Source organism: Rhinatrema bivittatum, chromosome 3, assembly GCF_901001135.1.
Source record: "Rhinatrema bivittatum chromosome 3, aRhiBiv1.1, whole genome shotgun sequence".
NCBI lineage: Eukaryota > Metazoa > Chordata > Amphibia > Gymnophiona > Rhinatrematidae > Rhinatrema > Rhinatrema bivittatum.
Window position 1 is genome coordinate 495,478,918 of NC_042617.1, and position 22,640 is coordinate 495,501,557.

The 22,640-nt window shown below is 43.8% G+C and overlaps 1 long non-coding RNA gene across 1 annotated transcript in view; it reads right to left on the bottom strand.

Moving 5' to 3' along the window:
* Positions 1 to 21,781, bottom strand: part of LOC115088133 — a 125,454-nt gene extending 103,673 nt beyond the window's left edge. Inside the window, exon 1 of the long non-coding RNA XR_003855707.1 lies at positions 21,706 to 21,781. This is a non-coding gene — a long non-coding RNA (uncharacterized LOC115088133). The remainder of the gene's footprint in view (positions 1 to 21,705) is intronic.
* Positions 21,782 to 22,640: the final 859 nt, after the last annotated feature.

The following is a 22,640-nucleotide window of genomic DNA, read 5'->3' on the forward strand; positions in this document are numbered from 1 at the left end:
ATCCTTGTTCCTGATCCTGATGCTTTTACCTGCCTTGAGCTGCCAGGAGTGCAGCGTATCCTTGCCTTGAGCTGCCAGGAGTGCAGCAAACCTGCTTCCTCTTTCCTGTGCTCTTCCGCTCTCAGCGTGGTCTGCGACCAGCCTTCCAGGGCTGAGTAGGGCGCGCATGAGGCAGGGTGGTCCGCGACTCAGTCCCGTGGGTGGTCTGAGTAGGGCGCCCTGAGGGACGGTGCCCTTGTCTTCCTTCAGCCCTCGTTCCTGATTCCACCTCTGTGCATCCAGTCCTGAGTCCATGCCTGTGCCTGTCCACGTCTATGCATCCTGCACCTCGTTCCTGAGTCCACGTCTTAGGATCCTGCATGTCTATGCCTGAGTCCATGTCGTTCCTGAGTCTCGTCTGAATCCATGTTCCAGTCTTCGCTGCCCTGGCCTCCATCTGGCCTGCCGCTTCATGCTGTACCCTGCAGCAGGTCCGAAAGGGCTGGGAACGGTCGGAGGACTGTTCACAAGACCAACATTGCGTTGTTGGGTCTTCCGAAGCATGCAGGTCCGGAGGAGGGCCTGTCTTCCAGTCTTCACTCCAGCTTGCCTCCATCCAGCCCATGCTCGGGCATGCCATGCGTCCCGCGGCACCTCTCCAGACCCTTCTGGCGTCGAGCCGCAGCCCAAGGGCACACACATCTCCCAGGAGTGGGATCACTCTCCTAGCGCTCCCCAATACTTGTTTTATTGGCTCTGTACAGTGGCATAATCTTCAAAAAATTGTGATTGGTGTACATACATATCAAAAATCACAGGTCACTTGCCTTTCTTGCTTAAAAGCACATCCTTATATTAGCCTGGCATGGGTGTAGTTTGGAGTTGTTGGGAGTAAGAGGTGTTTAGTGGCTAGCGTCAGGTTAGGAGGTTGTTTTTTTTTTTTTTTTTTAGTTCAAATGTGTTTCTTAAGAAAAACATCTCAAATATACATGCAATAAAATATGACACAATAAAGAGACATTACAAAACCGACGTGACAACTAAATATAAATACAAAAAAAAGTTGCCCAAAACCAAAAATATATAGTCAAATGAGGGGAGTACAGTATAGCTGTGCATTAGCAGAAAATATCCAATGAATTAAGGTAATCATCCAGCGGTTTCCACACCCTAGCCCATGAAGCTAAGCATTGACTTTTAAGAGCAGCCACCTTTTCATATTTGGAATATAAACAAATGTAATTCCACCAGTAATGCTCATTGAGTAATTCACTGTGCTTACAGAAGGATACAATGAGATGAACTGTGACAATAAGAAAAAAATCTAAAAGTTTGAGATAAGATGAGGAAAGAGGAAAGAGAAAAAAGGCAAGGCTACACCACGGAGTACAACTATTTGGTATATAATTGGGCAGCCAAGGTTTAAAATCTGAGAGATAATCCCCCATATCCATTGCCAAAAAGAAACACTATGGGACAATAAAACAACATATGTGAGATGGTAGCCTTAGATGAGGAGCAGGACCAGCATCCATTGGTGGACAAAAGGCCAGCACAGAAAAGTTTCCAGGGAGTCCAAACAGCTCTATGAGAAACAAAAAAGGAGGTTTGGATTAAACTGTAAGACAGTGAAATACGCAATGAAGAATTCAGAAGTATCGCCAGTCAACATCATCAATGGCACAATTACATTCAGAGTACCAAAATGTTTGAAGGCCTAAAGGAGAAGGAAAAAGAGAATGTTGTAGAATTTGATAAAAGTGAGAGGCTAAATGCTCCAGGGGATCCAAGTCCCTTTACATTAGAAATAAATTAGGAAGTTCAGTTAGGTGAAAACGGGACAATAGTGAAGGTGAGAGACAAGCCCGCAGCTGGAGCCAAGTATAAAACTGAGCTGATGGGAGAGAGTAATGCTGTCTACGTTCAGAGAACAAGATAAAGGAGCCATCCCGTATTAATTGAGAAAGAAACCAAATCCCCTGAGCTTTCCAGATAGGGCCATTTGAGAGAAACTCCACGACACGGAGGATGATGACATAAGGCAGTCATATTCATTAAAGGCTCTGTGAGTGGAAGAAAGGATAGGGTGAGCTTGTAAAGTGCAAGTGGGGGCATCCCAATGAAAACTTCAAAAGGGAAAGGGAAAAATAAATCTCTTTCTATTGCCAGCCACCAAGGAGAGTCAGGTATATTCAGCTTAGCAGAAAGCCAATAATACCTTTTTTGCAAAATAAAGGCCTGATGATATCTGTAAAAATCAGGGAAATTAACACCCCCATGGCTTTTATCAGCTTTCAACTTAGAAAGGGCTATCCTTGGCATTTTATGCTGCCAAAGAAAGGGAGTCAGTAACCGGTCCACTTAAATGTAAAAATCCCTAGAATAGGAAATAGGAACCATGGAAAAAATAAATTTAGGCTTGGAGCAAGTATCATCTTAATAGTGTCCAGACGACCCCCACCAAGTTAAGTGTAGGGGGGACCATTGAAGCATGGTGTCCTTTAACATGGTTATTAAGGAAGACTCACAATGAGTCACAGTTTCTAAGATATCCTGAAAGTAAGTAATACCCAAATACTTGAGGCTATGTGAGGAAAAGCGAAATGGGAAGGCTGAGATATTGATATGCAGCCCATGTATATTTAATGCTAACAGCTCAGTTTTGTGCCAATTAACACAACATCCAGAAAAAGAGGAAAAAGCAGATATAATAGACAATAAAGGGGGGAGAGAGGCAGCTGGGTTAAAAATGCATAATAAAACATCATTGGCATATGCTAATAACTTAAATGACTCAGAGCCCAGGACAACAACACATCATTGGTAGGGTAAAACTAACCTGTCTCACAATGGTCTAATCCCAGCTCAGTTTCCCTATTAGTAGAGATGTGAATCGTGTGATCGATCATCTTAACGATCGATTTCGGCTGGGAGGGGGAGGGAATAGGATCGTCGCCGTTTGGGTTTTTTAAATATCGTGAAAATCGTGAAAATCGAAAACCGGCACACTAAAACATCCCTAAAACCCACCCGACCCTTTAAAATAAATCCCCCACCCTCCCGAACCCCCCCAAAATGCCTTAAATTACCTGGGGTCCAGTGGGGGGGAGGGCGGGAAAACCGGCATACTAAAACAACCCTAAAACCCACCCCAACCCTTTAAAATAAATCCCCCACCCTCCCGAACCCCCCCAAAATGCCTTAAATTACCTGGGGTCCAGAGGAAGGGTCCCGGTGTGATCTTCTCCTCTCGGACCTCCGGTGCTTGTAGAAATGGTGCCGGCGCTACCTTTGCCTTGTCATATGACAGGTCAAAGGTAGCGCCGGCGCCATTTTCTTTTTTGTTCCAGAGATCAGGAGGTCGTTCTGGACCCCCGCTGGACTTTTGGCAAGTCTTGTGGGGGTCAGGAGGCCCCCCCAAGCTGGCCAAAAGTCACTGGGGGTCCAGCGGGGGTCCGGGAACGACTTCCTGCATGTGAATCGTTTTTCCGTATGGAAAATGGCGCCGGCCATATGGCATATGGCCGGCGCCATTTTCCGTACGGAAAAATGATTCCCGGCAGGAGATCGCTCCCGGACCCTCGCTGGACCCCCAGGGACTTTTGGCCAGCTTGGGGGGGTCTCCTGACCCCTACAAGACTTGCCAAAAGTCCAGCGGGGGTCCGGAACGACCTCCTGCAGTCGAATCGTGTTGTCTACGGCCAACGCCATTTTGCGCCGCCATTTTGCGCAAAATGGCGCCGGCCGTAGACAACACGATTCAACCGCAGGAGGTCGTTCTGGACCCCCGCTGGACTTTTGACAAGTCTTGTGGGGGTCAGGAGGCCCCCCCAAGCTGGCCAAAAGTCCCTGGGGGTCCAGCGAGGGTCCGGGAGTGATCTCCTGCCGCGAATCGTTTTTCCGTACGGAAAATGGCACCAGCCATATGCCATATGGCTGGCGCCATTTTCCGTACGGAAAAACGATTCACATGAAGGAAGTCATTCCCGGACCCCCGCTGGACCCCCAGGGACTTTTGGCCAGCTTGGGGGGGCCTCCTGACCCCCACAAGACTTGCCAAAATTCCAGCGGGGGTCCGGAACGACCTCCTGACCTCGGGGACAAAAAACAAAATGGCGCCGGCGCTACCTTTGACCTGTCATATGACAAGGCAAAGGTAGCGCCGGCGCCATTTCTACAAGCACCGGAGGTCCGAGAGGAGAAGATCACACCGGGACCCTTCCTCTGGACCCCAGGTAATTTAAGGCATTTTGGGGGGGTTCGGGAGGGTGGGGGATTTATTTTAAAGGGTCGGGGTGGGTTTTAGGGTTGTTTTAGTGTGCCGGTTTTCCCGCCCTCCCCCTTTCCCCGATTTACTATTTTTTGACTATAAATCGGGGGAATTGTTATTGTATCGCGGCTCTAATGATTTTTGATGATTTAAAATATATCGGACGATATTTTAAATCGTCAAAAAACGATTCACATCCCTACCTATTAGTGGGTGAACAATCAAATGCTTGGTTTGGGTTGGAGCGAATAGCTAATAATAAAGGTTCTAGAGCCAAATTGAAAAATAAGGGAGAGAGAGGACAACCCTGTCAGGTGCCTCTATGCAGCGTAAAGCAGAGAGATCTGCAATTATTGAGATACAAAAAAGCTGAGGAGCAGTGATATAACAATTGAATCCATGCTAGGAAGGTAGGACCAAAGTCAAACCATCATAGCATCTCCAATAAGTAAAACCACTCAACTCTGTCAAAGGCTTTCTCTGTATCCAAGGAGAGAACAGTGATTGGAGCTGAAGAAGATTTAGCCAAGGTTTGAGTGTGAAAAAACATCCGAGCAGTATTGGAGATGAGACAATTTTTAATAAAGCCTGTTTGATCAGGATGAACTAGATTCCCCATCACAGGCACCATTCTAGAAGTCAGTATTTTGTTGAATAGTTTATAATCTGTGTTGAGAAGAGATATGGGACATAAGAACATAAGAAAATTCCATACTGGGTCAGACCAAGGGTCCATCAAGCCCAGCATCCTGTTTCCAACAGTGGCCAATCCAGGCCATAAGAACCTGGCAAGAACCCAAAAACTAAGTCTATTCCATGTAACCATTGCTAATGGCAGTGGCTATTCTCTAAGTGAACTTAATAGTAGGTAATGGACTTCTCCTCCAAGAACTTATCCAATCCTTTTTTAAACACAGCTATATTAACTGCACTAACCACATCCTCTGGCAACAAATTCCAGAGTTTAATTGTGCATTGAGTAAAAAAGAACTTTCTCCGATTAGTTTTAAATGTGCCCCATGCTAATTTCATGTACAATAATTGGAAACCAATTTGGGATCCTTCCCAGGTTTTGGGAGTACCACATTACAAGCTTTTGAGAAAAAAGAGTTATATTCAAGATGGGAAGACATACAAATAAAATAATTATGGAGTTTAGGGACAAGCAATTTTTGGAAAGAATGATAAAAGTCCACAGTAAAACCATCTGGTCCAGGCATCTTCCCTTCCTTCAAGGTGGACAATGCAATGGATATTTCAGCAGGAGTAATGGGACTGTGCAGGTCTTGCCTTTGTTCCGGCATAAGAGACAGATGAGACAACTGTGAAAAGAAATGGTTAATAGCAGAAATTGAAACAGAAGCTTCAGAGGAGTATAAATTGGAGTAAAAATCACTAATAGATTGGAGGATATCTGAATCAGACAAAAGCAAGTCTCCATGATGGGATTTAATCCCACTAACACATTTTAGCTCTTGTTTCTTCTGAAGATAGGTGGCAAGTAAATGACCACACTTATTATTTTCTGGATAATAGCGAACCCATTGAGAGAAACAGGTTTTCCCCGCATGGAGGCTTAGGTGCTTATTATAGGCATAGTGAGCACGAATAAGAGGAGATAGAGTATGAGAGGAATGGCAGTGGATGTGATCCCACTCTAGGCAGGCTACTAGGTTCTGAAGTCTAGATAGTTCAGCCCATTGCACCTTCTTCACCATAAGGCTGTAGCTAATAATAACTCCTCAAATTGTGGCTTTAAAGGCAGCCCAAACAGTAGGAGGGGAGACCTCTGAAGATTTGTTGTGGTTAAAATATTCCACAATTTTGGTGCAAAGATATTCATGAAAGGCATCATCCTCCAATATTGCTAGATTAAATCTCTTTAAATGATCTTCTGGAAGGAGGGAGACAAGATTAAAGTGAGAGTAACCGCAGCATGATCAGAAATTACTATAGGCTGAATGTAGGCCACGGAGGTATCTGGGACTAAGGAACATGAGATCAAAAAGTAATCAATATGCGAATATGTAGAATGAGAAGTTGAGAAAAAAGTATAATCCTTATCAGTGGGATGAAGAAGGTGCCACGGATCCACGAGGTTAGCTGCCTCCATCAAACTGTGAAGCACCTTTGGGACATAGAATATGAAAGTTTGGCAGAAGATTGTTTATCTAGGAGAAGATCTAAGGGTTGATTGAAATCACCCCCATGTTAGGAGTTATTTTTGTGATTGCTAATTGCTGTGTTTTTTAAGATAATTATTATTCATTACTCTTTTCTTTTCCCATTGTCTATTGTCTATGATTGCAGTTTGGCAGAGCATTGTTTTGTTATTGTTTTTCTGTCTGTATTTTTGTCCTCTAGGCAAGAAAGAGTGGAATGGGACGTTTTGCGAATGGAGAGTGATGGGACGGTTCTGAGGGTGAGAATGTACATGACAGGTGGACGAGTGGGGAAAGGATGGATAGGAGGAGTGTGGTGTTTGTGTCAGGTGATTGTAGACAGGTAGGGTAGATGGAACAGAAGAAAAGGGGTATGCAAATTTTTGAGGGTGCAGCTAGGGGTGGGAGTGGAGGGAATTGAAGGCGGCTGGAGGAGTTAGAGCACAGGGTGGGGAGGGGGAAGTAGGAGCTGGGAGAGGGAGTGGTGGATAAGGAGATATTGAGCCACTGCAGGCTGATACAGTAATTTGGAGAAGAAATGGTGGCAGATGGAGGCATATTGTTCAGTTGAAGAAAAGGATCTGCTTTCCAGGAAGGTGTGTGAGAACAACCATGCAATATTTGGACAAAAGATATCCACAAGGATAAAGAAAAATATAGCCAAAGCAGCCTGTTGGTGGCAAACAGGTCAGTGGAAAAATTATACCATCACTATTATTCATACCCGTGTGTTCATTGTCTGTTTTAACTTATTTATTTCTTTTTAATTTTTGATAAGTTTTAACTCATTTTATGTTATTTTATTCTGATATTTAGGATTATACTTTTCTGTTTTATTCTTACTTGTATTTCACATTATGTATGTAATTAAGTGGTTTATAAATTTAAATACATGTTAATTTAAATGTAAATGACACCAGATTAGCTGTAAAAGCCAAGGTGGCCCAGATAGAAAGGTCAAAGTGCCAAATAGGAAGAGTGCCACCATGCTAGATTCAGCTTACAGAAAAAGATCTGATAAGGGCCACTGTACAAAGGGACTTTATCACAGGGGTCCATACAGGAAGGACTGACACAGAAGCTGCAGACGGAGGCTGTGGGCATAGTGTAGAGGTGGAGGTGACTGCTGTAGAGGAGAAAGGAGCAGAAGAAGAAAATTCAACCATTGCACCAGATGGGGAGTTGCAGGATGCATCTATAATGGTGTTTTGAGACCCCATTGGGGAATTGCAAGACATCAATGATAATGTTGAGCTTAATCTAACTTGAGTGGAGACATCACCCAACTCTGGGGTGGTGGCCCCCCTGCTGCCGAAAAGGCCTCTACTGGCTGAGGAGGTGCCAACTTTTGAAAGTCCACGCATCTCCATGGATGCCTTTGCAGAGAACCTTTCAGCAGAACTCATTGCTAGGCAGGAGCATATTCAGGGCAATATGACAACAAGATGGAGGGCTATCCAGTATGAGATTAAGCAGCTGTGAAAAGAAGTTAGAAGAATGTGAAGACAGGCTAGACACTAGGGATGTGAATCGTTTTTCAACGATTAAAATTATCGTCCGATAATGTTAATATCGTCTTAAATCGTTATAGAACACGATACAATAGAAATTCTAACGATTTATCGTTAAAAATCGTTAAATCGTGTTAGTGCGCACTAAATCGAGTTAGTGCGCACTAACTCCCTGTTAGTGCGCACTAACTCGATTTAGTGCGCACTAACTGAAAATGATACAAATAAACACTTTCCAGGTCACTGAAGGTCAGTTAGGAATGAATATGTGTTCCTATTGGCTGGCTGCCCTCTTATCTATTGATGTTACCAAGGTTACCACTGAGGTGATGGTTGGGGGGGATGGGAAATGGAACTGGAAACTAACGAACACCAACAGAAAATGAAACAAAGTGTTCACACTTCCCAGGTCAGTAAAGGTCACTTAGGAATGAATATGTATGTATGTATTCCTATTGGCTGGCTGTGCTCTTATCTATTGATGTTACCAAGGCTAACACTGAGGTAATGGTTGGGGGGATGTGAAATGGAAACAGTTGGAAGCTTGACAAAAAAAGTAATGTAATGATCAGCACTCACGTGACTAGAACTTGTTTGTTTATTATTTTTGTTAGCAGGCACCTGAAATGCTAGTGCAGGTTGAATTTGCCAATCACTGTGCATTTTAGAAAGGTGGTCCTGGCTGGAACTGTACACAGTTCAAATATATGTAACTGATTGTTGGTAAGTGTATTTTTTAAGTAGCCACACTGGCACAAGTATGTTTACTTTTCCTCCTACTTAACTCACTAGCTCAGCTTTGTAAGAAGGGCTTCTCTGCTTGTGTGTTGTTTTTGTTTGGTGTGAGGAGAGCAGAAACATCAGATCTTTATTCAATCTACTACAGTCATCTCTTACAGTGCCCTATCCCTATTAATACCAGGAGTGTTGTGATCTTCCTGCACACAGTGCCCTAACCCTGATACCAGTCTGAGACAGCTCCCTCCCTGCATTACTAGTGAGAGGCTGGCTTCACAGACAGGGGGGAGCTGCCTGACCCTCACTCCTGACTTCCCCAATGTCCCAGCTAGTGAATGGTGTGTGGGTGAGGGGGGGGGGGGGATGGTGAAGTCTGAGACAGCTCCCTCCCTGCATTACTAGTGAGAGGCTGGCTTCACAGACAGGGGGGAGCTGCCTGACCCTCACTCCTGACTTCCCCCATGTCCCAGCTAGTGAATGGTGTGTGGGTGAGGGGGGGGAGGAGGATGGTGAAGTCTGAGACAGCTCCCTCCCTGCATTACTAGTGAGAGGCTGGCTTCACAGACAGGAGGGAGCTGCCTGACCCTCACTCCTTACTTCCCCCATGTCCCAGCTAGTGAATGGTGTGTGGGTGAGGGGGGGGGGGGGAGGATGGTGAAGTCTGAGACAGCTCCCTCCCTGCATTACTAGTGAGAGGCTGGCTTCACAGACAGGGGGGAGCTGCCTGACCCTCACTCCTGACTTCCCCCATGTCCCAGCTAGTGAATGGTGTGTGGGTGAGGGGGGGGGGGGGATGGTGAAGTCTGAGACAGCTCCCTCCCTGCATTACTAGTGAGAGGCTGGCTTCACAGACAGGGGGGAGCTGCCTGACCCTCACTCCTGACTTCCCCCATGTCCCAGCTAGTGAATGGTGTGTGGGTGAGGGGGGGGGGGAGGAGGATGGTGAAGTCTGAGACAGCTCCCTCCCTGCATTACTAGTGAGAGGCTGGCTTCACAGACAGGGGGGAGCTGCCTGACCCTCACTCCTGACTTCCCCCATGTCCCAGCTAGTGAATGGTGTGTGGGTGAGGGGGGGGGGGAGGAGGATGGTGAAGTCTGAGACAGCTCCCTCCCTGCATTACTAGTGAGAGGCTGGCTTCACAGACAGGGGGGAGCTGCCTGACCCTCACTCCTGACTTCCCCAATGTCCCAGCTAGTGAATGGTGTGTGGGTGAGGGGGGGGGGGGGATGGTGAAGTCTGAGACAGCTCCCTCCCTGCATTACTAGTGAGAGGCTGGCTTCACAGACAGGGGGGAGCTGCCTGACCCTCACTCCTGACTTCCCCCATGTCCCAGCTAGTGAATGGTGTGTGGGTGAGGGGGGGAGGAGGATGGTGAAGTCTGAGACAGCTCCCTCCCTGCATTACTAGTGAGAGGCTGGCTTCACAGACAGGGGGGAGCTGCCTGACCCTCACTCCTTACTTCCCCCATGTCCCAGCTAGTGAATGGTGTGTGGGTGAGGGGGGGGGGGGAGGATGGTGAAGTCTGAGACAGCTCCCTCCCTGCATTACTAGTGAGAGGCTGGCTTCACAGACAGGGGGGAGCTGCCTGACCCTCACTCCTGACTTCCCCCATGTCCCAGCTAGTGAATGGTGTGGGGGTGAGGGGGGGGGGGAGGAGGATGGTGAAGTCTGAGACAGCTCCCTCCCTGCATTACTAGTGAGAGGCTGGCTTCACAGACAGGGGGGAGCTGCCTGACCCTCACTCCTGACTTCCCCCATGTCCCAGCTAGTGAATGGTGTGTGGGTGAGGGGGGGGGAGGAGGATGGTGAAGTCTGAGACAGCTCCCTCCCTGCATTACTAGTGAGAGGCTGGCTTCACAGACAGGGGGGAGCTGCCTGACCCTCACTCCTGACTTCCCCCATGTCCCAGCTAGTGAATGGTGTGTGGGTGAGGGGGGGGGAGGAGGATGGTGAAGTCTGAGACAGCTCCCTCCCTGCATTACTAGTGAGAAGCTGGCTTCACAGACAGGGGGGAGCTGCCTGACCCTCACTCCTGACTTCCCCCATGTCCCAGCTAGTGAATGGTGTGTGGGTGAGGGGGGGGGGGAGGATGGTGAAGTCTGAGACAGCTCCCTCCCTGCATTACTAGTGAGAGGCTGGCTTCACAGACAGGGGGGAGCTGCCTGACCCTCACTCAAGCAGAGAAGCCCTTCTTACAAAGCTGAGCTAGTGAGTTAAGTAGGAGGAAAAGTAAACATACTTGTGCCAGTGTGGCTACTTAAAAAATACACTTACCAACAATCAATTACATATATTTGAACTGTGTACAGTTCCAGCCAGGACCACCTTTCTAAAATGCACAGTGATTGGCAAATTCAACATGCACGTGTCTGCTAACAAAAATAATAAACAAAGAAGTTCTAGTCACGTGAGTGCTGAGCATCACATTACTTTTTTTGTCAAGCTTCCAACTGTTTCCATTTCACATCCCCCCAACCATTACCTCAGTGGTAACCTTGGTAACATCAATAGATAAGAGCACAGCCAGCCAATAGGAATACATATTCATTCCTAAGTGACCTTTACTGACCTGGGAAGTGTGAACACTTTGTTTCATTTTCTGTTGGTGTTCATGATTTTCCAGTTCCATTTCCCATCCCCCCAACCATCACCTCAGTGGTAACCTTGGTAACATCAATAGATAAGAGGGCTGCCAGCCAATAGGAACACATATTCATTCCTAACTGACCTTCAGTGACCTGGAAAGTGTCTATTTGTATCATTTTGAGTTAGTGCGCACTAACTCGAGTTAGTGCGCACTAACGGGGAGTTAGTGCGCACTAACTCGAGTTAGTGCGCACTAATCGGAAAAAACGATTTTTAACGATTTTTCAACGAAATAATCGTGCCAAACACGATTTTCTTCTCCTGCCACACGATTTCTATCGTTAAGACGATATGGAAAACGATTCACATCTCTACTAGACACTCAACCCAGGACCTATTTGCTGCGATCAGGGAGTTGAAAGCAGCTTTGAAGCTCATCAAAACTCAGCAAGTGACAGTCCAGCCATCCAAAATAACCCTCTCGCAGAGGTAGAGACAGAGGCAAAGGGAGGGGGGAGGGGAGGGATAAGGATAGCAATATAAAGATGAGAGTGCGTTCTACAAAATAAAAGGCAGTTCCATAAAGAATGTCATCTTTATCGCTCATCCATGCTTTATGCAGAGATGGGCAAACAGCTTCTGCATATCTTACTTTTTGCTGACTGACCTCACGCCTGCAAGTCTCATCTTTTCACAGATTTCTCTTCTACCCTGCCTCTGCCTTTGCCTGGCCTGTCTTTGCTCATCACTGCTGTATATGGATATGGACAATGAGCTAGTGCACCTGAATGCTTCTCTCACATTCAAGTCTCATCTCCTCGCTGATGCCTCCATCCTCATGAATTTTAGTATACTTGGTCATCTCCTCCCTTGCTCATCTCTTCTAAACATTTGAGTAGCATCACTTTAAAATTCCAGTGGTCTCATCACTTCTTAGGTTGCTTGAGCTGGAAGTGTATTGTGGAGAATGTTTTTGGCAAATACGTTTTCTTTCTCTCTTTTTTTTTCTCTTATGGAAGTTATAATAAACTTCATTGCTCATTCATGCTGTATGCGGAGGGGCAAACAGATTCTGCACACCCTTCTGTTGCTGACAGACCTTTTGCCTTCAAGCCTCATCTCTTTGCAGACTTCTCTCTCTCCCTGTCTATCCCTTTACCTGGCCTGTCTTCGCTTGTCACTGCTGTACGTGGATATGGACAATGAGTTAGTGAACCTCTAGCCGGTGAGAATTATTCTCTCATATTCAAGTCTCATCTTCTCGCTGATGCCTCCATCCTCCTGAATCTTCTTATAATTGGCCATCTCTCCTCCATCGCTCGTCTCTTCTAAACACGAGTAGTATCACTTTAACATTTCCCAACCCCTTTCTTTTGTTTTATTTCAACTGCCTTTCCCTCCTACCAATCCCCCCCCCCCTTCCTCTCCTGTGAAAGACTGGCTCCTGACAATTTCTCTAAACCCTCCACCCACCCAGCTCTCCCTCTCCTAGCCATCCTTGCTCTAGATGCTCATTCTGTTCATGACATTTTCTAAATGTTTTTTTTATTAATCTCTTCTTTTTAGGTGGATATTATTGTCGTTTGCTGCTGGTGTATGCGTAAATGGCAGTTTTGGGCTCCTTTTTCTTCTGGAGCCAATGCTTCTCATTATTGCATGCCTCATCTGTTCACAGAGACCTCTCCATCCTCGACAATCATCACTCAACTTTAATGTTAAATAAACTATTTACACAGACATTAAATATGTGGTCATTGCAAAATTTGTGCTCAAACACTGGAATTGAAGGAATATAATAACTAATAACTGGATGTGGGACAATAAGTAAATCTACAGCTCTAACACTAAACTTTCAAAAAGGAAACTTTGATAAAATCAGGAAAATAGAAATTACTGAAAGGTGCAGCTGCAAAGGTTAAAAGTGTTCAACAGGCATGGACATTGTTTAAAAATACAATCCTAGAGATGGTCACCTGATGCAATGTAAGGGGAAGATGTGATTTCCCTTCACAGCGCCAGCCCTCTGGGATTCAGCCCCATCAACGGCGCTATTCCCTGCATTTTGCAGTAAAAAATTATTAGGAGTATTATCTGTGGCAGCCTCATCAACTGGTAAGCGTGATGATGTCCAGATTAACAAAAAAGGAGAAGGCGAACAAAAATTCACGTGGCCTAGACTCACAGCCCAATATGGCTCCGGATCCTCTGGCACTGCCATGCACAGCGGCGATTGACGAAATTAAGGCAGCAATCTCTGAACTGTTAGGCCCGTAACTAAAAATGATTGTAGATAAACTTACAGAGCTTACCATGGCAGTTGCCAGATATGAGGCCCGATTTATGGACCTTAAACAGCGTGTCTCCAACTTACATGATGGCTGCCAGCTCTCCCACGATGCAATCACTGCCCTTAAAGCAACGCTGGAGAAACATACTGAGCACCTGGAAGATCTTGAAAATAGGTCGAGGAGGTAAATCCTCCACTTTCTGGAGCTACCGGAGGCTTTGGCAGAAAATGCCTGCCGCTCTTTTTAGAAGGCTGGCTGCAAAAAGAACTGATCCATGTTATAACATGCACTCGATAGTGCGCACATGTTATAAAATCGGGTGTACATTTGTGCGTGCCAGATAGTGCGCACTAATGTACCCCGCGCACATAATATAAAAAATCTGCCCCAAAGTATATCCCATGCTACTAATGCCATTAATAGCAGTGGCCATTCCCTAAGTCAACTTGATTAATAGCAGTTCATGGACTTCTCCTCCAAGAACTTATCCAAACCTTTTTTAAACCCAGCTACACCAACTACACTAACCATATCATCTGGCAACAAATTCCAGTGCTTAACTGTGTGTTGAGTGAAAGAATTTCCTGTTACCTTCCGGCGATCTGCGAGGCTCAGGTCTCTTCCTGGTATCGCTGCTCAGTGGCATCTTCCGGAGGCAGCACGGCCCGGTGTGAGTCGCATTCAGGCTCCGCCCACCGAGATGCATCAGCAGTCCTCCCAGAAGTTCCCGCTTTTGTGCGGGAACCTTTTAGATTTAAAGCTGAGCCCAGCACAGCATTGCTTCGGCTACAGGCTTGCTTGTGCTGGTGCTATTGTTGCTTATTCTTTTGCTGATCCTGACTCTGGACTGTGCTTTGGATTGCCTGCTTGCTGTCTACCCCTGACCCGGATTAGATTTTGCTCTTCTTTGCCTGTCGCCTGCCCTGACTTGGGACTGTGTTTGGCTTCGCCTTCTTGCCTCTTACCCACGACCCAGATTGGACTTTATTCTCCTTTTGCCTGCGGCTTGCCCTGACTCTGGATTGTTCCTGAGATTTGCTCTCCACTGTCCACTCAACCTCCGCTCTAGGGTGTTCACCATGGCCTAAAGTAAGAATGTTGTCTACTAAGGGATCCACAATCACATCCGCAACAAAGGGAAGCCAGAATTAAAATCCCTCTGCCACTCATTGTGACCTTGAGCAAGTCACTTCACCCTCCATTGACTCAGGTTCACAGCTGTATTGCTGCATTGTTTTGTCTCACTACAATACACATCATCCCTTTTTGTGCGATGGTGGCACCCAGAGCATGGGGCTGCCATCACTTTAAAGGGCCAACCTATCCAAAATACATAAATTGCCGAAAGTAAAAAAAAATTGTGTGGGGTTCAAACCTTTCCCCTCTCCGCAGCCCGAGGTCACTACTCGGTCCCAACAGCCAAATTAATGAAATTGCTCAGCTGATTGTGTGACAATGGCCCCCATTCCCCAGTCCTATTAAGCTAGATAAAAAATGTGTCTTTGTGTATCCCCTTTCAAAAACCTAAGTACCAGCAGGTTCTCTATTTGCTCTTCTCCCCTCCACACCCAAATGCAATAAACGTGTCATTGAGGCATAAGGACACACCCTCCAGGCCCACCAAGTCCAAAAAATAATCATTGAGGTCTAGTGGGAGCCAATTCCCACCCCTAAATCCTTCTACTAAACCACATTACCTCCAAAAGTTGATTAGTATCTATAGAAAAGGCCCAGGGGGCCCCCTAGCCTCAGGCCCATTCAGAACCATTTTCCAAAATGGTGATCACCTGACCTTGCTCCTGTCACATGACGGGGGCAAGGTCCTGGCACTGAACTTGGGATATGTGGCTGTGGTCTGGTGACCAGACTTTACCCCAGTCAAGTGGTTGGGGCAAGGTCAGATTGGTGACATTTTGGAAAATGGTGCCAACCAGGTCCGGGGCTAGGGGTGTCCTAGTATTTTCCAATGGATATTAATCAACGTTTAAGGTAATGGGGAGCAGGAGAAGAGTTTGGATGTGGAGGGTGGCTCCTATTAGACTACAATATTTTTTTTTATTGAACTTTGGGGGTTGTGGGGATGGTGCATCGATCTCTATACACTAACAAAAAATGTTTTGCTTTGGGTGGAAGGGGTACATGGGAAATCTAATGGTATTTATTTTTTGGAAAGGGGATGGGGTGATACATAATGACACATTTTTAAATCTATGGTGACAGGGCTGATGGTGTGGGAGGGGGGGGTGTCTTCATTGTGCAATCAGCAGAGTAATTATTTTAATTTGGCTGTCAGAGCTGCTTCAAGTGGCATCCCTGGGCTGAGTATGAGGTCAGATTTAACCCTCGCACAATTATTTTACTTTTGGCTACTTTTTTTCCTCATAGATTGGACCTTTAAATCTAACATGGGAGCACTTCGACACACATTAGGGTCTCAATAATCTGGCATTAGATTAAAAGTTTCCCAGGAGAAGTAGCTAAATTAATGTGGCTAACAACTTTCAAAGTCAGTCACATTCATTTATTTACATGGGATTACCTATGCATGATCTTCTTTTCATGGATTTCATGCATTCATTCAAATCCCATGAAAAGCAGCTCATTGTAATAGAGGTGGGAATCTGGGGAAAAATCTGTAAATATTAAAAATATCTTGTGATATAGCCATGATAGAGCTATATCGCATGATATATGCTGTTTAACGCATGTTATAGCCCTACCACAGCTTGATGAAACTCCCAGTTAAATTGTGAGCCCTCTGGAGACAAGAAAATATCCACAGTACCTGAATGTAATCTGTTTTGAAGTGGCTGGAAGGCAGAATATAAACCAAAATTTAAAAATTATATGTCACCTAAAGAAAAAAATCCCAGCAGAAATTTGCACCTGATTTTTCTGTATGCACTTTTTTTCTAGAATGTTTATAAAATTAGACACAACTATCTCTGGAGAAAACATATTATTTTATTTTCCAGATGATTGTACTAAAATTTCTGAATGAACATAAGTAAAAATTGTGTCAATTTAGGGCTATAATATGTACATTTAACATAGATATCTAGTTATATATTATGTAGCAATGAGACATCTAAGTAATAGCAGTTAGTACTTTACAGAGAAATTTTAAAAGTCATGTATATTGGTAAGGAACTATTTACTTGTGTAAAACAGCTTTGTATAAATAGCCCATCCTCAATGCAACCTAAAGTGCATGTATCTTTCTACATTTCAGCTGCAATAAGGGAGGCATTCTCGGCAGAGTGTTTTTGTCAGGAGAGGAAAAGTTCACATGTAAATAATATCTTCAATTCTATGTGCATAATTTTCGAGCAAAAATCTACATGCAGAAAACTCAGATGTAAATGCCCGTGGGCACTTTGCACACTTGGCAATTTTCAAAATGAATGTATGCACATCTGTTTACTTTGAAACTTATAGCAAACATGGGTGAACATTTCATCAAAGTGCATAGTGGGGTGGATTTTAAAAGGGTTATGCGCATATATTACGCGTGTATCCCCGAAAACCCGCTCCTGCTCGCGCCGAGCCTATTTTGCATAGGCCCGGCGAGACGCGCAAGTCCTGGACACGCGTATGTCCCGGGGTTTGAAAAAAGGGGCGGGAAGTGGGTGGGGTGGGCGGTCTGGGGGTAGGGTGGGGGCGGGACCGAGGCCTCTGGCACAGCGGCCATGCCGGGGGATCGCGTGCCAGCGCGTGCAACCTACGCCTGCCCGGAGGCAGGCACAACTTTTTCAACAAAGGTCGGGGGGGGGGGGGTAGATGGGGCTGGGGGGAGGGTTAGGTAGGGGAAGGGAGGGGAAGGTGGGGGATGGCGGAAGGAAAGTTCCCTCCGAGGCCCCGTTCTCGGAGAGAAAGGGGAAAGCCCTTGGGGCTCCCCTAGGGCTCGGCGCGTGCAAGGTGCACAAGTGGGCACCCCCTTGTGCACACTGACCCCGGATTTTATAACATGTGCGCATCTGCGTGCACATGTTATAAAATTGGGTGTAGATTTGTGCGCCGGGTTGCACGCACAAATCTACGCCCACACGTACCTACTAAAATCTGGCCCAGTTTGAATATTGCCACCTTAATACCTAAAAGATGCACATTTCACAAAATGCTTATCTAGAAGGGAGAGGGTTACTATTGTGCAAACATATTATAGAGAAAGGGCTTCTACCAAGCATAGAAAGTCTGTTCCATAGTAATAATGCCAGTGTAGCAAAGTTGTAATTAACACATAATTACAGTCAAGAGGACATCCTCAGATGGTCCACTGGTCTTAAATGGAAAATAAAGTGAAATTGCCAGATGTTGACTGGTCCCAGATCACAAAGGTAAACATTCATTTTTAAGAGTAAAAATAAATGCAGATACTAGGTGTAATTATATGTCCTTTATATTGATTTTTATTTGGTTGTATAATGATGTATAGTTGGACTAGTTACATATGAAGATAACATAAGCTATGATGGGTTGAAAATTGAACAGAACAAATGAATATTTCTTTTGTCATACGGATATCAAACACTTTGAAAGTAAAAGGGTTAATTAGTTTTGTGGTTAATTGCACAATGATCTCAATGCACAATTTATATATGTTGCTGTCTCCACCGCTTCCCCCTTGCTAGCTGTGTTCAGGGCTCACCTCCGAGGCCGGGAATGCCGCCTCCATGGCTCTGCTGAACAGTCAGGGCGTCCGCCATTGCTGGGCCGTCTCGCTGCCGCTCCGCGCGCGCGTGGGGACGCGCGTTATGGACGCACGCTCACTGGAAGCCTGACCCCGCCTGAGCTAGTCACGCCACGCCCCAAGCCCGATATAACCGGCATCCCTCAGTCCTCTCATTGCTTTGCAATGAGGGTCGCTACCGTGAGTAGTTCTTAGTTGCACTTCCGTTGTCCTGCCTCAGCTACCGACTTGTGCTCTTTCCTGACTCTGCTTCTGCCTGCCGCCAGCCACCGACCTCTGCTCGTTCCTGACTGCTTCTGCCTGCCGCCAGCCACTGACCTCTGCTCGTTCCTACTCGACCACTGTCTGCCACAGCTGCCACGCTCCTGGACATTGCCTCCTGCAGGCCTGAACTGGAATCACTGCCAGACTGTCTTGGGTCCTGATACCTTCTACTCCCTGCCAGGCTCTGGCCTACTCGCTGCTGGCTCCCAGCTTGCACCCTGCAAGCTCCAGTCAAGACACTACTGACTCTGATCCTGCTTCCGCTTGCCCTGTGCTCCCTGGCCTATTGGCTCTTGCTACTGGACTCTGTGCTCACCCTTGCCCGGGCCTTCCTAGAGAGACTATCACTGTGCAGAAGTCCCAAGGGACTGGGACCCTACGGGCTCCTCCTGGGGGGGTCCTAGTTTCCGGGTGAAGAGCTTAGCTGCACTCCCAAGTCCCGAGGTTCTGGGACCCTACGGGCTCCTCCTAGGGGGTTCCCAGTTCCCAGGTGAAGACCCCTGCGTGTCTCCTAAGTCCCAAGGCTCCAGGACCCTACGGGCTCCTCCTGGGGGGTTCCTGGTTCCTGGTTCCTGTGCTCGTGGCTCCGCCTCCCGAGCTACTCTTCCCAGGGTGGTTCGGCTCAAGCGTCCACTCTCGAACCGCGGCTCCCAGGCCGCAACAATATAGTAGCTTTGGCAATATGATGAGAACTCTCCTAGCTCAAAGTTCTGTTCCAATAATTCTCTGATATCTCCATGTGATCTTTTTTTTTTTGTATTATTCAGGGTTTCTCTTTACTGAAAGTATAATGAAAAATAATGTCTGGATATGTGCAAATTATGTAACTGTATATTACTTTCAAGTGCTATTATAGTCTTTGTGCAAGCCTTTGTAAAAATAAAAATGGCTGTCTTAAATGGTGAAGTGTATGCAATCAGCTGCAATCTGAAAAAAAAAATTCAAAATTTGTGTTCATAATGTAATACCTATTCAAATATAGATATATCCTATGGAAAAGAATTCAGAAATGTCTATTGCTAAAGATTGATGTACATTATAGATAAAATTATAGAAATGATTCATAGATATACATATATATGATACTGATAAAAAGAGAACAATTCAGAAATTTTCAGGGATGTACAGCTAAATAATAGTTTTTGATTTGGATTGTTTTCACTCTTTATGTCTGTTTTATTTACATGCATAAAATTAGACTGCTTGAGCCCAATAGTCTGTATGTCACCAACGTACTGTGTGTACGTTGGCCTGCAGAGGTTTATGCAAATATTTTATAAACTGTGTGATGAGCGTATGCTTTAGTACCCATATATTTGCAATACAGGAAAAGGTATACTTTATAAAATAGCACACATATATTGAATATGTGTAATCAATGTAACTTACATGAGAAACATCCCTGAGTTATACGCAGGTGTATGTATTTATAAACAATGTGCATACTCCGCTTTTGAAAATATTTACTTGTGCATGTACATGCAAGCAATAGTTTGCAGACACCACCACCAAATCACTCAGACCTCCAGTTTACTCTCGCCCTCCAGCACTTAACCCAGACCTCTTAACAAAAAACTATAGACAAAAGACAAGTGCAATTACACTTCTGCAACTTACTTAGCAGGTGTAAAAGCATACACACAAGTTCAGTAATGTATACGCATAGAACACTTGCAAAATATCAGCTTGTATATGTACTAATGATGAACCATGCCCTGAAACATCACTAAACTGTTCCTTTTTCTCCCTGTTAACATTTATACACAACATTGCAAGTATGCACATATTTGGGATGTTTCCAAAAAAGCAAATATATGAATGCATGCTACTTGCACATGTATATGCCATTTTTATTAGTGTAACCACCGAGATACTTTTTTAAAATTAACCCATGTGTGTAAATAATTTATGTGTATACACCTTCAAAAATGAATTGAACAAATGTGCATACCTAGAAATTTTCATAATGCAGGCTAGTCTACATGGGGAATCATTTGGAATATCAGTATTCCATAGAATGGTGTAAAGTGCTCTGCACATAAAATATATTAATACCTGTAAATGATCTATATACCTGCAACACTGATCATGTTTAATACTTTATTTTTGATTATGCATTCAATAAAAAGAAAATCTATGTACTGCAATAATTCCAACTCACCAAATAACATTAAAGTATTGTAAGAGAACCTGGAGTCAGGAAAGTTCTCATCAAAATGCCAAAGACACTGTGTAAATTTTAAAGTGAGGTTATTAGGCATCCAACCATAAATCTATATTAACTATTAATATAGTTAATATCCTTATGGTCAATAAGTATTGCATTTTTTAAAATTCATTTTTCAGACCTTAATAAAATGTGTGCATAAGCAAACCATATATCTTCAGAAATCCATATTGAAATATGTATATAACCATTCTTTCATGCAGTTGACTAAGGAATTTTTCAGTGCTGTACTGATTAAAATTTATAATACTATGTTCTTCTATTTAGAAAACTATGCATTGTTTTGTTTATGCTCTTCATTAAATAAAAAAGAAAATATGTTTTTAGCCATTTTTTAAAATACATATATATCTCAAGTTTTTCCAATATATGAATATGTTTTGGCATTGACATCATATACAATACATTTCTGGTATTATTATGTCTGCATGTGTATAAACTAGATATATATGTTTTACGTTTCCTTCTTTAAAAACACGTGCAATCAGGTGTTAAAAATGAGATTATCTCAAATTGGAAGATGTATATTTGATTTTTACTACATATAGAACAAAAGAGAGAAAGAAAATATAAAACATTGTATATTAAAGGTTTGTATTGATTAGAATACTCTGTGAACTTTATGTGATTTTACTTTCCAAATAATTCCTTTCTTCATTCTTAGCTAATGGATCTGTTGTCTAGGTTCACTTGTAGCATAAGGAAACATTTTACTGGTTTGAATTGATTTATTACCACTGAAATAAGCACAGTAAATGTAAATATAAGATAAGATGTTGACTAAAAATAATGGAATTCTAATCTGTTTTGGCAATCACATGATATTTTTTTTTTAAAAAGATTCATACTTTACTAAATGGGAGCAATTTCTTCTTTTACAAGGTATGGCAGCATTTGTTAATAATAAAGTATGAATATACAAATAAGCTTAAATTAACTTTATCTATCTTGTCTTAGAAAACTAGCATTATAATTAGTGCATTTCTTACCTTTAGCTTGTTGCGCAGATAATAAAAGTGTTCTGCTGCATTCAGCAAGTGGTGGTATAGAAGTTAAGAATCAGAATACAATATATATATATTTTTTTTTTTAATTAAATTTTTTTTAAGGACTCACATGTCCTGTTTTGTCATTTTTGCAGTTGTGTCATGTGATGCAAGTCTGAGCCAAAGTGTACATAGGAACAGATTGAAAATTATGTGCATGATGTATTAAGACATTCAACTTGCTAGTATATATTAATTCAGAACTAACTATGAGTAACATGTACTGAAGGGTACTGTTGTGTTTAGCACATGGTAAATACGTACATCACCCTATAAACAAAAGGTGATCACATCAAATATATCACAGTTCAACATTTTTACATATAATGGGAAAAATTAGACACCTACATTGTAAAACCCCTGCTGTTTTACTCTATCACATGAAATAAGAAGGACATTATTAAAAAACAAAAACATTCTAACTTATCCTCTGTAAAAAATGTTTTAAAAAGGGGCAATCCTACATTTCTGCAGGTGGATAGCGGCTCGTATCGTTTAAAAACAGACTGACCTTGAGCTTGATATTAATAGAATCTTTCATAACTCTGCTTCATGCACTTTAAATTTAATATTTCACTCTCTTTCTAAATATGCATATCATTTGGGATGTGCAAGCAGAATAATTTTGTTTATTTATTTATTTAGAATCTTTTCTATACCATCATTAAATTATTTACCATCATAACGGTTTACAAACAGGCACATATAGTAAAAAATTGTTAGTACTTAACAGGGGTGCCAATAAATATCCAGTAACATATAATTTCATATAAAGACTATTTGGTTTGGTTCATTTCGTTTATTTTTTACCTGTTTTTTGGTCATATTTCATTTCAGGGGGAGGAGAGCGTACTTTGATTCAGATTTTTATGCAGGAA